Source organism: Mus musculus, chromosome Y (genome assembly GCF_000001635.26).
Source record: "Mus musculus strain C57BL/6J chromosome Y, GRCm38.p6 C57BL/6J".
Lineage (NCBI taxonomy): Eukaryota > Metazoa > Chordata > Mammalia > Rodentia > Muridae > Mus > Mus musculus.
This window is the reverse complement of record NC_000087.7, coordinates 87,479,453-87,493,466: the sequence shown is the minus strand read 5'-3', so window position 1 is coordinate 87,493,466 and position 14,014 is coordinate 87,479,453.

The following is a 14,014-nucleotide window of genomic DNA, read 5'->3' as shown; positions in this document are numbered from 1 at the left end:
TTTGAGATAGATAAAAACTAATCCTTTATGTATAACAGCAAATTTCAGTCTACCAGTAAGAGAAACTGGCTGAAAAAAATACCTTACTTGCTTACAACTTGTTAATCTATAACAAGTTTTTTAGTTAGAAATGTGTGTTGGTTCTTGGGGATAATATTGGATATTTATAAACATAATTTATAAATAGCTAATCATAAAAGTATAGTGAGAAGATTCTTTTCCTTATATATTCTCATAATTATTCACTAGAAGAAAATAGAAAGTAACCAGTATAAATTTTATACTAATTGAAAGATTGTCCAGAGATATATAAGCAGTGTGAGAAAAATAAAGTTGGTGCTTTGTTCCATCCACCAAATGTGAGTATATATGGAAAGTGGTTGAAGCTTTGCACTGTCCAACAAATGTGTGTGTGTGTGTGTGTGTGTGTGTGTGTGTGTGTGTGTGATTGTTTGTGCTTCTTAAAGCTTGCTTCTTCTACCATGTATGTAAATGTGTCTTGCCTGCTTTATATGCCATCTAACCAACATCCCCTCCTTGAATCATTGAACACTCTATCACAGCTACTCTTGGAAAGGCAAACAGACAGCAAACACACAGAACCCTACTGGGCATAACTTGAACATGTATGAGACCACCCACCTCTTCCAGTGACACCCTTCCTCCAACAAGGAAACACCTAGTCCAACAAGGTTACTCATCCGAATACAGCCTATGGGCCGATGGGAACCAATTCCATTAAAACTACCACACCTACCTAGCTACATGCATACATATATTCATGCGTAAGAGATAAACAGAGAAAGAGGGTGAGAGAAATAGAAAGAGAAAGAGTGATTGGTAGATGATAGAGAAATAGTTGCATACATATCTATATAAATACATTCAATCATTACTTCATACATACATACATACATACATACATACATACATACATATATAGATGATGGATAGACAGATAATGATATGTGTTATTAATCTAAACACTAAAGACATGGTGCCCTTTAACTCACACACACACACCCTGAGCATTGTTTACAATCCTCAATTAAGACATAAAGGTTGGACATTCGAACTACAAAGACATATAAAAACAAATCCACAAAACTCACAATGTTCATTTAGTGTGCATAGATTTGATTAATATCTAGGATTTTCTTTTTTGTGTATATTATGAGAGATTACACCCAAAAATCTTTCTCAAACTTGTCCATTATTTTAGTTACTACCGTGTACAACCTGATACTTATAATCCACTAGATAGTAACGTTACAGAAGGTATTTATTGTGCTGAAGATATTCAGTCATACCCCTCAGCTCCAAAATATATCTTTTAAAGACACATAGTAAGGAACGATCTTCCAAATGACCTGAAATGAAACTGTCACCTTGTGGAAAATAACACAGCACAGGAAGAAGTTTACACATAAAATTTATATTCATGTGAATATTGGTCAAAATGATTACAATTGTAAAGTTGAATTACATAGTGGTATGTCTTTGAAACAATAGGAAAAAATGATGTGCATACATTGTGCTTTCCAAAAAGAGTAGGAAATGTAAAACATTTAAGCAGTGCCATGTTGGTTTCTAATGCCAGGAGATGACTAACATAGCAACAGACTAATAATGTATTCTCTTCAAAAGTTAAAAGAAAACAGCAACAACAAGAAGAGAACAACAATCACAAGGAACCATGTCATCCGTGGCATCTTCAGGAGGATGTGCAGCACTCTGAACATGGTTCCAAGGAATTTAGTAGATGTCTATTGCATTGTCAGTCTGACAAGTTTGTGTTCAACCATCCATGTCTGTATACTAAGGTTGGGAACAATCCATCGGTGAAGAGTGACCTAAAGATGATGAGTTCTACTCCCCACTCTCCTTGCTGCTCTGGAGACTTCAAACCTGAGGGGAGGAATGTTATATTGATGAGTATGAGAATGCTCAAATCCTTTTTGTCTACATTGCGTAAATGTGGCATCTCTTTAAGTGAAATGTAAGAACTGCTTGGCCAGAAGGTACAACCAGAGGCCTGTTGAATAAAGATGCTACTATAGAGACCCCATGTAATGAGAAAGGTCTTTCTGAAGTACCCTTGGATAGAGGTGGAATTTAAGATCCAATTATTCAAAAATGGCATGTAGGCACTACTGTTGGCCTTATTGTCATACCGAGAACATCCCCAACACTAATCAGAGATGTATGGCTAGTGGTCAGAGGTGATTGGGTAATGGACATTGGGAAGAAATGAGACCCTGTGAGCCATGAAAAATAGATAGGACCCCAATGGTCAGAGGGGAAATACACGAGGGCATCTTTGTGAGAATTTGGAAATCTAAAACCCCTTTGTACAGGTAAACTTGTATGTTTGGTTGGGTAGAGTTTAAATTTGCATGTTCTTTCTTTGACGTGAGCTCAACGACTCAGCCTACCTCATGCAGTGGAGCCCATTCCAGGTACTTCCTTACAGCTAGCAACTCCTCATCAGAGACTAGAGCATCTGTCCACTGTAGTAAATGTGGTGCCGGATCAGGAAGCAGTCTGAGCACTCACCAAAAACCTGGCTACAGTTCCACACTAGTTCTTCTTCTCAGGCATATGTTCTTCTCCTGGGTCTAGGTATGAATCGTGAGGAGTACATCATTTTAGTTTCTGCATTGAGGAAATGAGCTTTTGTTCTGGGCTGTACTTCTTAATGTTCGGCTCAGGTACTTTAAGCTTGGGTGGTCTGGAGGTCCATTTGGGAGTTAAAAATGGAGGGGGGGTGTCTAAGTGTCTGCATCAGAGGAGAACATTGCAAGGTCATTATTGGTCAGAAAGGGACATCTGATGACCAATTGGGGAAAATGAGATCTGAGGCCCCTGGTAACTCAGAGTCAGTAGATTGAAATCCTTTTGGTCAAAGCAGAAGGATCTGAGGCCCAATTAAATAGACTTAGTAAGTTTACTCCCACAGGGGCATATTTAGAATGTCTGAGAACCCTTTGGATATTGGTGGACTGTAGCTCTCTATTAGAACAGGGAGGGCTGGTAGATCCTTTGTTGAAAAGTGGAATATTTCAGGTATAGTCTAAAAGCCAATTCAGTAAAAAACAGTAAGTTGAATACTTTGGGTAAGGGGAGACATATGCAGTACCCCTATGTGCAGGAGAAGAATTGTTTCTGCCTGTCTCAGGATTAGTGATAGATCTAAGATTCTCTAAAATAGGAGGATGGTGATAGGAGCTTCATAGGATTGTATAGAATAGTTTTATCCTGTTATTCCTATGTCTGCAGCACTATTGAGCAGAAATTGAACACTGATTGATACCTTGAGAATTCTAGGACATTCCAGGTACTTACTCCTTCATCAGCTCCAAACATGAAATCACAATCAAGAATACACATCATCTGAATGTCAGTGGTAGGCATGACAACAATCTTAGAAGTCTTTTAAGAGGGTGTAATGTAGTATTTTCTGGTTTAGTGTCTTCCTTAAATATATGTCTATCCACACATTCCTCTGCATGGAGGCCAGGATGTCTCTGTCTAAAGTAACAAAACAAAGATAGTAAACTGATTTACCCTTACCTTGATACTCTTCTGTTTGGGATTTCAGTCCAGAGTGTTCAGAAATCTCTTAGGTCAGAACAGTGCTTCCCAGACCACGGAAATTAGAAGTTATAGGTAGGACATACACTGGGAAGATGGAGAATCTGGGGGATTTCCTCAAACACACTGTGCTCCACACAGGTTGGAGCACTCTCTGTTGTGAATGTCTAAATCTTCCTAAAGGAAGATAGGGGAGGAGCTTGGGCAGTTTTGCACAGAAGTAGAATGGTTGTGCCCTTCATCAAAGAGGTAATGTGGCAAACTTCATGAGAATAAGGAAGTTGAAGCATTCTGGTCATAAGCAGCATTTCTGTAACACTTTGCAAGTGTGAAATTCTAAACCTACTTGTAAGAAGGGTAAAATCTCTGGCTATTTTCAATAAATAAGAAATACCATTTCACATTGGTGAAAATGCAAATACCTTCTGGAGAAGAGGGAGTCCCAGTATTGCTTGATTTGCTTACAAATCTTTTTTTGTAGAATTTAGGATATCCACATATTTTATGTAGTGTGTGGAAAGCAGGCAGCAATTGTTTCAGTATTCCAACAGTTTGGATGGTTATTTTTGGTCTATGAAACCTTTAGTCAGATGACATAAGAGCAAGGCCACTTTTCTTGAATGGAGGAATGTCTCCGAATATTTGTAACAGGAAGAAGTTTGGAAGTAATCTTAGACAGTTGTAATATAGCAGGCACACATAGTCAATAAGACAAGATCTATTTACACTTTACAAGAGAGTGTAGGTATGTGTCCACCACTGAAAAAAAGGAAATATTTCAGTCAAATATGGGCATTCGAGAAGGCTTTGTTGCCCAATAGACACAGGGAGAAGAGGAAATATTTATGACTAGATGTGGTGTGTCTGAGGCTCCCATAGGGAGAGGGAGAGGCACTGAAGCCCTGGTATGACTGGATGACATTTATAGACCTCTTCGACAGAGGATGTTAATTTGAGAACCACTGGAACAAAAAGAGTCATTCTGGTGCCCCTTTCAAATGAGGAGTTCGATGTGAGACACAGTTAAATGGAAATTTTTGCCCTCCATCAGATAGAGAATAGTTTGGAATTCTTTCTGATCAGAGAGGGTAATTATTGAAGACCTTTTGGACTGGAAGTGAAGTTTGGGGCCTGGGGCAGGTAGAGATGATCTCAGGCCTGTCAGGCTTACAAGACAGATATTGGACCCTCATGTATACAGAGGGTGCATTTGATATATAATGGACACAAATTAGTGGTCTAAGTATTGATGTTTAGGAGTAGAAGATTAAAGCAGAATTAGAGTCTGCTTAATGTCCCCAACCTCTTTAGGGTTAAGGAAGTGGCCTAGCCTACCTTAAGCAGGAGAGGTAGGACTGCTTCACAACTTAGAAGATTCCCATCTTCACATACACGTTGGTAAGCCTGGCAGCAATACAAGTATTATGCACCAGGCATGACTGTAAGTCTCTAAGCACTCTTGAAGCTTATCATCAGTTATATGGGTGTTTGCATGAAGGATGGTACGAAGGATAGATGACCTAAGTTTCAGGCTCTGTTAATGCAGGGCAGAATTAAGTGAAGTATAATTTCCTAGAGACCATCGTTGGAGGGAAATGATCTAAAGCTCATGATTGGAGTGTTATATTTGAGGCTCATATGTATGTAAGGATGCTCTTAGGATACCTGAATTTTGGTACCCTTGGGAAAAATGAAAATTCTGCGATTCCAATAGTAAACAACAGTCATAATTATAACTGACCTTGGGCAGAAATGGAAGGTTTTGGGTATTGTTGGTAACAGCAGTAGGTCATGAAGGCCACCTATCCCAAGTGAAATTCTGATGACCCTTCATCCAAAGGTGATGGTATGAGATACCTTGAAAACAGGTTGAGTAGCATGTGTTCATACCTACAACTTCTATGACCTTCCGGACCCATTTTGCTTAAAAAGAAAGAACCTGGGGCTGGAGAGATATTTCAGTGGTTAAGAACACTGACGGCTCTCCCAGGGCTCCTGAGTTCACAAACATCTGTAATGGTATCCAGTGCCATCTTCTAATGTGCAGGCACACATGCATAGAGAACACAGTATATATAATAAATAAATAAATACTTAAAAAAGAAAGGAACAAAGGAATGAAGGAAGGAAGGAAGGAAGGAAGGAAGGAAGGAAGGAAAGAAGGAAGGAAGGAAGGAAGGAAGGAAGGGAGGGAAGAAGGAAAGAAGAGAAAGAAATTTAGGAGGGAAGAAAGGAAGGAAGGAAGAAAGAAAGAATGAAAGAAAGAAAGAGAAAGAAAGAAAGAGAAAGAAAGAAGGAGAGAAAGAGAATGAAGGAGGTAGAGAGAGAGAGATAGAAAGAAAGAGACAGAAAGCAAGAGAGAGAGAAAAAAAAGAAAGAAAGAAAGAAAGAAAGAAAGAAAGAAAGAAAGAAAGAAGAAAGAAAGAAAGAAAGAAAGAAAGAAAGAAAGAAAGAAAGAAAGAAAGAAAGAAAGAAAGAAAGAAAGAAAGGAAGGAGGGAGGGAAGAAAGTAAGAAAGAAAGTAAGAAAGAGAGAGAGAACGAAAGAAAAAGAAAGAAAGGAAGGAAGGGAGAGAGAGAGAGAGAGAGAGAGAGAGAGAGAGAGAGAGAGAGAGAGAGAGAGAGAGAGAGAGAGAGAGAGAGAGAGAGAGAGAGAGAGAGTACGTTAGTTAGTTTCAGGCCATGATTAACCAAGTAGCAGGATCAAGTCACCACATTGTGCAAAAGGGAAAAAATCTAGTTTATCTTGGGTAGAGGGAGAACAGAATGGTAGTGCATAGTTTGCTTCCATCTAGTCTCCCCACCTTCCATTATCCATATATTGTATATACTGTTGGGAAGAATACAAGGAACAATCAGCACACTCTTCCAACAGGGAGAGTGGTTGTCTGACCTGAGGTTGTATTTGTCTGTACCTATCTATAACTGAGAGACAGGAACACACCATTTCTGACACCTAACTCTAGGAAGATCACATGCATATTAGTTTTCTTTCTATGTTCTGCCCTCTGCCCTACACTCAGAAACATGTGAGAGCCCACTGAGAAGTTGCAATTGTGTTTGCCTTGCAATCTTTCTAATAGAGAGTGGCACTGAGGTAGTATGAGTTTAAGTCAAGTTTAAGGTGCCATTGGAAAGAATACTCTTGGGCATCCCAAGAGGCTATATCTGAAACTCCTATGACTACAGGTATAATAAATGAGACCCTCTTGGCCATAGGATCCAAACCTGAGGTCTCTGTCATCATTGCTCCATGACACATACACCCTTGGCAAGCAATTAGATGTCTATGTTCCTTGAGGTTGAAGGAGGTAATTATAGCCCCCTTTTGTACTACAATGAACTGCATGTGAGTGGACATCATTCTACTTTTTTTGTGGGAATGGCATAAAGCTTACTTAGTCTGGGGCATCTTTTTTTATTAGATATTTTCTTTAATTACATTTCAAATATTATCTACTTTCCTAGATTTCCTTCTGAAAATCTCCTATGCCTTCTCCCTCACCCCGCTCCCCAACCTACCTACTCCTGCTTCCTGGCCCTGGCATTTGCCTATAATGGGGAATAGAGCCTTCACAGGACCAAGGTCCTCTCTTCCCATTGATGAACTCCTAGGCCATCCTATGCTACACTTGTGGTTAGAGCCACAAGTTCCACCATGTGTTTTCTTTGATTGGTGGCATAGTTCCAAGGAGCTCTGGGGGAGGGGTACTAGTTAGTTCATATTGATGTTCCTTCTATGGGGCTTCAGTCCCCTTCATGTCCCTGGGTATTTCTCTGGCTCCTTCATTGAGGACCTTATGCTCTGTCCAATGGATGACTGTGAGCATCCACTTTTGTATTTGGCAGGCAGTGGTTTGGGACATCTTTTGTCACAAGAGAAATGACTGAGTCCCACATTCAACGAAACTGAAAGTTTGAGGGTATTTCTACTAAATGAGTACTTTAGACAATCTTGGGCAAACAGAGAAGGTCTGCAGGAGGCTTAGTCATAGGAGGAATGTCTGACATTCTCTTCAGTGAAAAACAAAACAAAACAAAGAACTGAGGTAACTTGGGAAGAGAGGAAGTACTGGGCACTTAGGAGTAAGAGAAAATAATGAGACCTGGTTGGTACAATGGCATGCATTAGAAAAACCTTGGAGAGGGGGTAAGTGCCATGCAACATCCTGTTATGTATGAATGTCCCTTTTACCTTGATCAGTAAAGGAAGTCCCTCCACTGCTCTTCAGCTTCCAAATCTTCCTTAGTTGGTAAAAGTTCCACATCCTGTGTTTAGTCTGGGGGAGTTCAGATAACATTCCAAGCCTTTTCAAACAGCCTGGATGTCTGTCCCTGGCTAGGTTGCCACCTTCAGTTTGTCTTAATATGTACATATATAGGCAACAACAATTCAATTGGATTGCAAAGCATAACATAGGATCCAGTCAATACTCATATATATATATATATATGACCTGGAACCACAAACCAGAGAAAAACAATATATTTCCCCTGTCATCCTTATAAAAGGGAAAGGCTTGAATCTTACTTAATTAGAGAATATACATTTGATATAGTTCAAAGTCATAAGTGAATGCTTGAGGATACAAGGCACTATGCATTATTATTCAAAAGAGCATATCTAATGGCATTTTAGGAATAAAGAATAGTGTGACCTTCCTTTGGTCAAACACAGTGGTTAATGCCCCCTCCCTTGCAGAAATGGACAAGATCCAAGGCCATATTTTGAGGGAAGGAAAAGACTGAACCTCACTCAGCCTCACCCAGGTTAGTTCTCTTGGCTACTTCAAAAAACAAGGAGTGTGAGAGGAATCTGTGGAACATAGGAGTTATGAGAACCTCTTCTCAGAATGGTAAGTTCCAAGACCACCTTCAACAGAGAAGAAATCGTGAATGTCTTAGTTCCTAAAGTAGAGGTCCCCAGTCATATTTTGCAGGTCAGAAATATCCAGTTCACCCATGGTCAACAGGGTAAGTTTCTAGGCTTCATTGGGTACTGGAGGAATGTTCAGACTCTGCCTCACTAGCTTCCAAGTATTTCCCCCATATGCATACCCTGTGTAACATCTTTGAGAGTCCAGTCAGTGGTCACAACAATCTCCCAGCATAAGTAGTTATGCAAGCATTGATGTTTCCTCGAGGCTGTGTTCAGCTGCACACATCTGTGAATAAGAGATAGGAATGGTCCATTTTGATGATCATTTTTGAGGCACAGGATATGAGAGCCAATTTCAGATTTCTATTTTCTGTCCTATGATCTAAAAGGATAGAAAATGTGAGGTGTCATTGGTCGTGTATGTATTGTATGGATATGTTTAAAGCAAACTTAGTTAATAGGGGTATTTGCGAGGCACAGCCAGAAGAGAATCTCTGGTGGTTCAATAATTGCACAGATGGACCTGAAGTGTCCTAGTACAGAGAGTAGGTGTATGAAATGCCCCTTTGACACAGGAGCTAGTTCTGAGAGCCCTTTCAATAGTCTTTGATTTCCCAGGACCCCCTTTGTAGAAACTGAAGTTCTAAAATCCACTTGGTGAATTGAAGTAGACAATAGGCCCAGATTCCTACTGGGAAGACAGGGAATGTTAGATTCTCTTTTATGTAGAATGAGTGGTATAAGTCTCTTATGGTCTGACATCCCTTTAAGGAAAAATGATTCAAAGCTACTTGGTAGGATTAGGAATATTCCTTATAAGGCATAATACATGTTTTAGGCGACATTTGACCAATAGGGTCTAAGGCAATGTTAGCCCTAGGATAGTTCTGACATTCTATTCAGTGTAGTGAGAAAAAAATGAGTTACCATGGGGAAATGTGGGCCCCATGTAAAAGAGGAAATCTCGAAGGCCCTACTGAAAGAGGAGGGCAGACTCCTCTTGAGGCAGAATGTGAAACTGCCATATACACCTCTGTCAAAAGTAATGGTCTCTGGTACATTATAGAGTGGAGAATGTTTCCTGGCATGATCATAAGTTTCCAATTCTTATTCAGAGTTTGTATTTTCATAGTTTGTGTTCATTCAGAAGAGACATGGCAGCAACATATTTTTTTTCTTCCAAAGGCTTTCAATGACTGTTGCTGGCTAGTATACTTCTTCGACTTTGTTCATCTATCCAGGTCTAGGCAGAATTAATGAAGTTATTACATTTCTATTGACTTGCCTAAAGGCAGATGGCACAGGTACTTTGCTCTGATTTGTAACTTGGACTATGGGACCTCAAACCAGAATGGTCTAGGGTACATTGTTTACAGAAGGAGTCACTTTTGGAAATATGGCTGACCAGCTAGTTATAAAACTACTTTGAAGTATACATTCACATATATACTTCATATATTTGAATGACATTTTTGAGAAAGAGAACGTGTTGGGTGGATAAGGAAGAGAAGGAAGGTCACAGAATCCCTCAGACAAAAGTTTACCTTGGGAATTGGAAGATGTCAAAAATAACTTATCAAGTGCAAATGTCCTCATAGTCCAGAATACCCATGTGTTCTGAGACTTTGAGTTTTGCTTGCCAACAATCAGAGCAGTTTTCTTTCAAATTGTTTGGTAAACTCTAGCTCTATGTTCTCCATAAGCTGTACAGCAGCATCCCAGGCATAGGCACCAAAATGGAATTGATCCATTTCAAGTGACAGGCTTAAAATTAAAAATTAGATTAGAGTTCATATAATTACTGTCATGTCCCAGGACATCATTTCAGAGTGTTTGGCATCCCTTCTTTTATTTGAGCATGCCTGGCCATCCAGGTCTGAAGGGAAATTTTAGGACCTCCTAGAGGAATAGACCTCATGGTTCTATGGATAAAAGTGGATTTTCTGAGGTAAGCATAGTGAAGAGAAGTTGATTTAAAGTTTCCTTGAGGAAAAAAAAAGAAAAAAAAAGAACATTGGCTTGAGTTTTTCATGTCAGTGGCTTTTCTGTAGGCTCCATAAGCAGCAGAATTTGTATTAATCCCCGGTCAAATATAAGGGTGATTCTATTTTTCCCTAATTCAAAGATAAAATGAAAGATTCTTCCTTGACAGAGTATCTATGTCAAAGATTCTTCATTGAAACCTTTTTGAACCTAGAGTTTACCTTGAACTGAAGGAAAAGTCTCAGAAACATTAGGAAAAACATCTAAGGTTCAGTCCATAATATCAGCAAGCTCTGTGGGATTCCTCGACCTAAATGAATGTCCAAGCCTGCTTCGGACAAACTGGTATGATCTGAGGCTCCCTTTGCTTCAGTAGGAATATGTGATGCCTCCTTAAGTAAAGGTAGAAGGAATGAGTAGCCCTGGGGAGAAAGGAGTTGCTGATATCCTTGTAACAGGAGAGATGATCAGAGTATAAAATTCCCCATAATATTTTGAGCAAAAATTAAATTGCTTACCTTAGCTCATGAGGTCCTAGCATGGCCACAACTTCTGACAGTTCTTCACAGCCTGGGGTATCCATATCCTTAGCTGAATTAGCAAGGCACCAAATATAGATACCATGATTCATGAAAAGCTTCGGATTGTATCCTCAGCATGATTGCCTCCTAAGAATTATGTTCAACCAACCAGAACTGAGTTATAATGATGATTTCACACAATGTCATGTGACTATACTCAAGAAAGTGGCATAAGGTTCCAGGATTGGCCTCCTCCTCTTGATTTCTGTGAACTTTGAGCAGAGGGAGCAATTCTCCTTGGTCAGAGGTAAAATATCCCATGGGTTCCTGAACGGAAGGGATTTTTATGATTGCCCATTGCATCAAAGGTGTACATTTTATGACCTTGATCATCACAGGAAGGAAAATACTATAGGTTTGGAAAGTAGAAAGTCCCTCAACCCTGTTGGACAGTAGGGGAGTTGCCCTGTTCACCTTCTGTAGAGGAGTTTGTTCCAGGCACTCCAGGCCTCCACATCTTCAGAGAACTCTAAAAAATTCTTATCTCTTAGGACTCCATGAAGATTTGACAGCAATCTGAGGTTTCTTCTGACAAGTTGGTTCAAAGTCCCTGGATTTGTTGCCTATTAAACTTACAACAAAGCACACAGGTGTGGGTGTAGTGTACAGTTACCTTTCTGATGACCAGCTTAAAGAGAGCCTTGGATCCAGGCTGAGGTTTTTATACATTGGCCATGGGACTTGACTCTGGAGTTCTGTGAGGTTTGTTTTGTTTGTTTGTTTGTTTTTGGTGGTCAAAAGTGTATTCCCTAACCAATAATGTCTGAGGGAGAAGCTCTTAGTTGAGTGGTAGACCTGATTCCACCATGAACAAAGACTGAAGCTCTTGCGTATTCTTGGTACCAAGGATTCAGCCTGAAGCACACTAGAGCTGAGCCTGAATATTTGAGATAAACTTCTCACTCACAAGGTCAGTTCTATACCTTGCTTCATCAGAGAGGCATGTCTCAGACCCTTCCAGTGCAGAAGGAGGAAGAATAAAGCGTTTTACTCAAGGTCAGCTGACCCCTTTGGCATACACATAATGTCAGGGGATACTATGGTTAGAGGAAGCAAGGTTTAGGTGCTCTTCAAAAGATAAACCAACTGGGTGTCAGCCCCCTTGAAGTTATGGGATACTTTACATCGAGGGGGCCTGACGTGATGGAGTTGATATTTATGCTGGAGGTATAAATTATCCTGGGTCTAGAAGGGTACATCTGAGTCCCCATTGTAACTTCATCAATGCTATTGCATGCTGATAGTAAAAGAGCCAACTTTGTGGCTTTCTTAAAATGTTGTTGGGGTCTGTTGATAAGTCCTTTGCTTATCATGTCAAATGTATCAGGGCATCTTCAGTTATTGAGGACCTATGTGACACCTTTGTTCTGAAGTGGTAATTCTGAGGGAATTTAACGAAATTCTGAGGTTTCTGGTTCTCATATGATAATGCTGCCTTCAATACTCGGGATTTTCTAACATATTTGATTTCGGGGGTTACATCTGAATCCCCCTTGAGTTATTGGTGTAAATTGTGAGTCACATAGGTTCTATTTCATGTATGTGGGTATACTGTCATTGTCTTCAGACACACCATAAGGTGGCATCAGGTCCCATGACAGATGGTTGTGGTACAACAAGTGATTGCTGAGAATTGAACTCAGGACCTGTGGAAGAGAAGTCAGTGCTTTTAACTGCTGAGCCATCTCTCCAGCCCCAGCACATTGGTTCTAAACAGGTAAGATGAAGGTCACTTAGGCTATTGGGGATGATCTGAGGATCCCTGGTTCAGAATGGGCATATCAGAAGTTCCCTTGGTCCATACAGTAGTTTAGAAGATCTGTGGTTCTTAAGCTGTAGGTCTGAACCTTACCAGAGAAGAATGCCTGGAGTGTTTTTGAATTCCTAATTTAGACAAAGTGTACCTGATGACTCCTTGAGCCACTGAGAGTGATTTAAGCTCCACTTCAAGAATGGGGGGACAGTGTGAGTCTTTTTGGTGCTGAAGGGATAATTCTGAGGTTTGTGTGTCAGAAACCGGACTTGGAGGACCCAGTGACAGAGTGATAATGTTGATGTATCCACAAACAATCTATAAAGGATGCCATCCTTTAGAGGCAGAAAGGTTCACACCATGTTGGGGAAAGTAGAAATGCCAAAGACTATTGTATCTGTACAAGATCAAGGGTCGATATGGAGAGGAGAGAAGGCCTGAATATTTCATGATTGAGACCTCCTGGGAACCTAGAACACGCAAATCATGCAGGCCATGCAACAGCTTAATCAATCTCCAGTGTGCTAGGAGACATTTCCCAGCTAGTTCTCCTGATAATTCTGCTGCCTACTTCTAAAAATGGCAAGGCTTTCTCATTTTTGCTGGTCAGCTTAATGTCTATGTCTTGGGTTCATTAACGTGCTGGCTACTCTTAAGCTCTGAGACTTCAGGAACCCGGGTCCTGATCCTTGGACAGGGGTAATTAGGTCAGAGGATCAGAATAAGAAGCACTTGGTGCACCTTAGATCAAGGGAGTGGAATTTTCATGGACTAGATCAGATCTAGTAGGTAGGTCTAGGTCCTCAATGTTCAGAAGAATCACATAATACTCTCCATGAGGTGAAAATTATATAGCACATTCTTCTGGATACAATTGTGATCTAATCTTAATCAGAAAGGGGATTCTTGTCCTGCTTTTAGTCACAGGGGCATAGATGAGGCTTCAATGTGCATCTGAGGCAGCTAGGAGTGGAAATTGTAAGTTTGATAGACAGTTGATGAAAAGAAAAAGCTCTAAATTCATGTTGTTCATAAGGGGCATAGAAAGGGAAAATATGAGGGCAGCTTCTGTATCAAAAAAGAACTGAAAATGCCAGAGTAAGAGAGAGTAGGGCCCAGGCCACCCTCTTGAAATGGACTGCCTTACAGGTTCCGTTTGGCAGGCTGGGAAGCTCTGGTGTGTCCCTGGGCAGAAGGAGGAAGTCAGAAGCAAGGAGTAAGTCGTA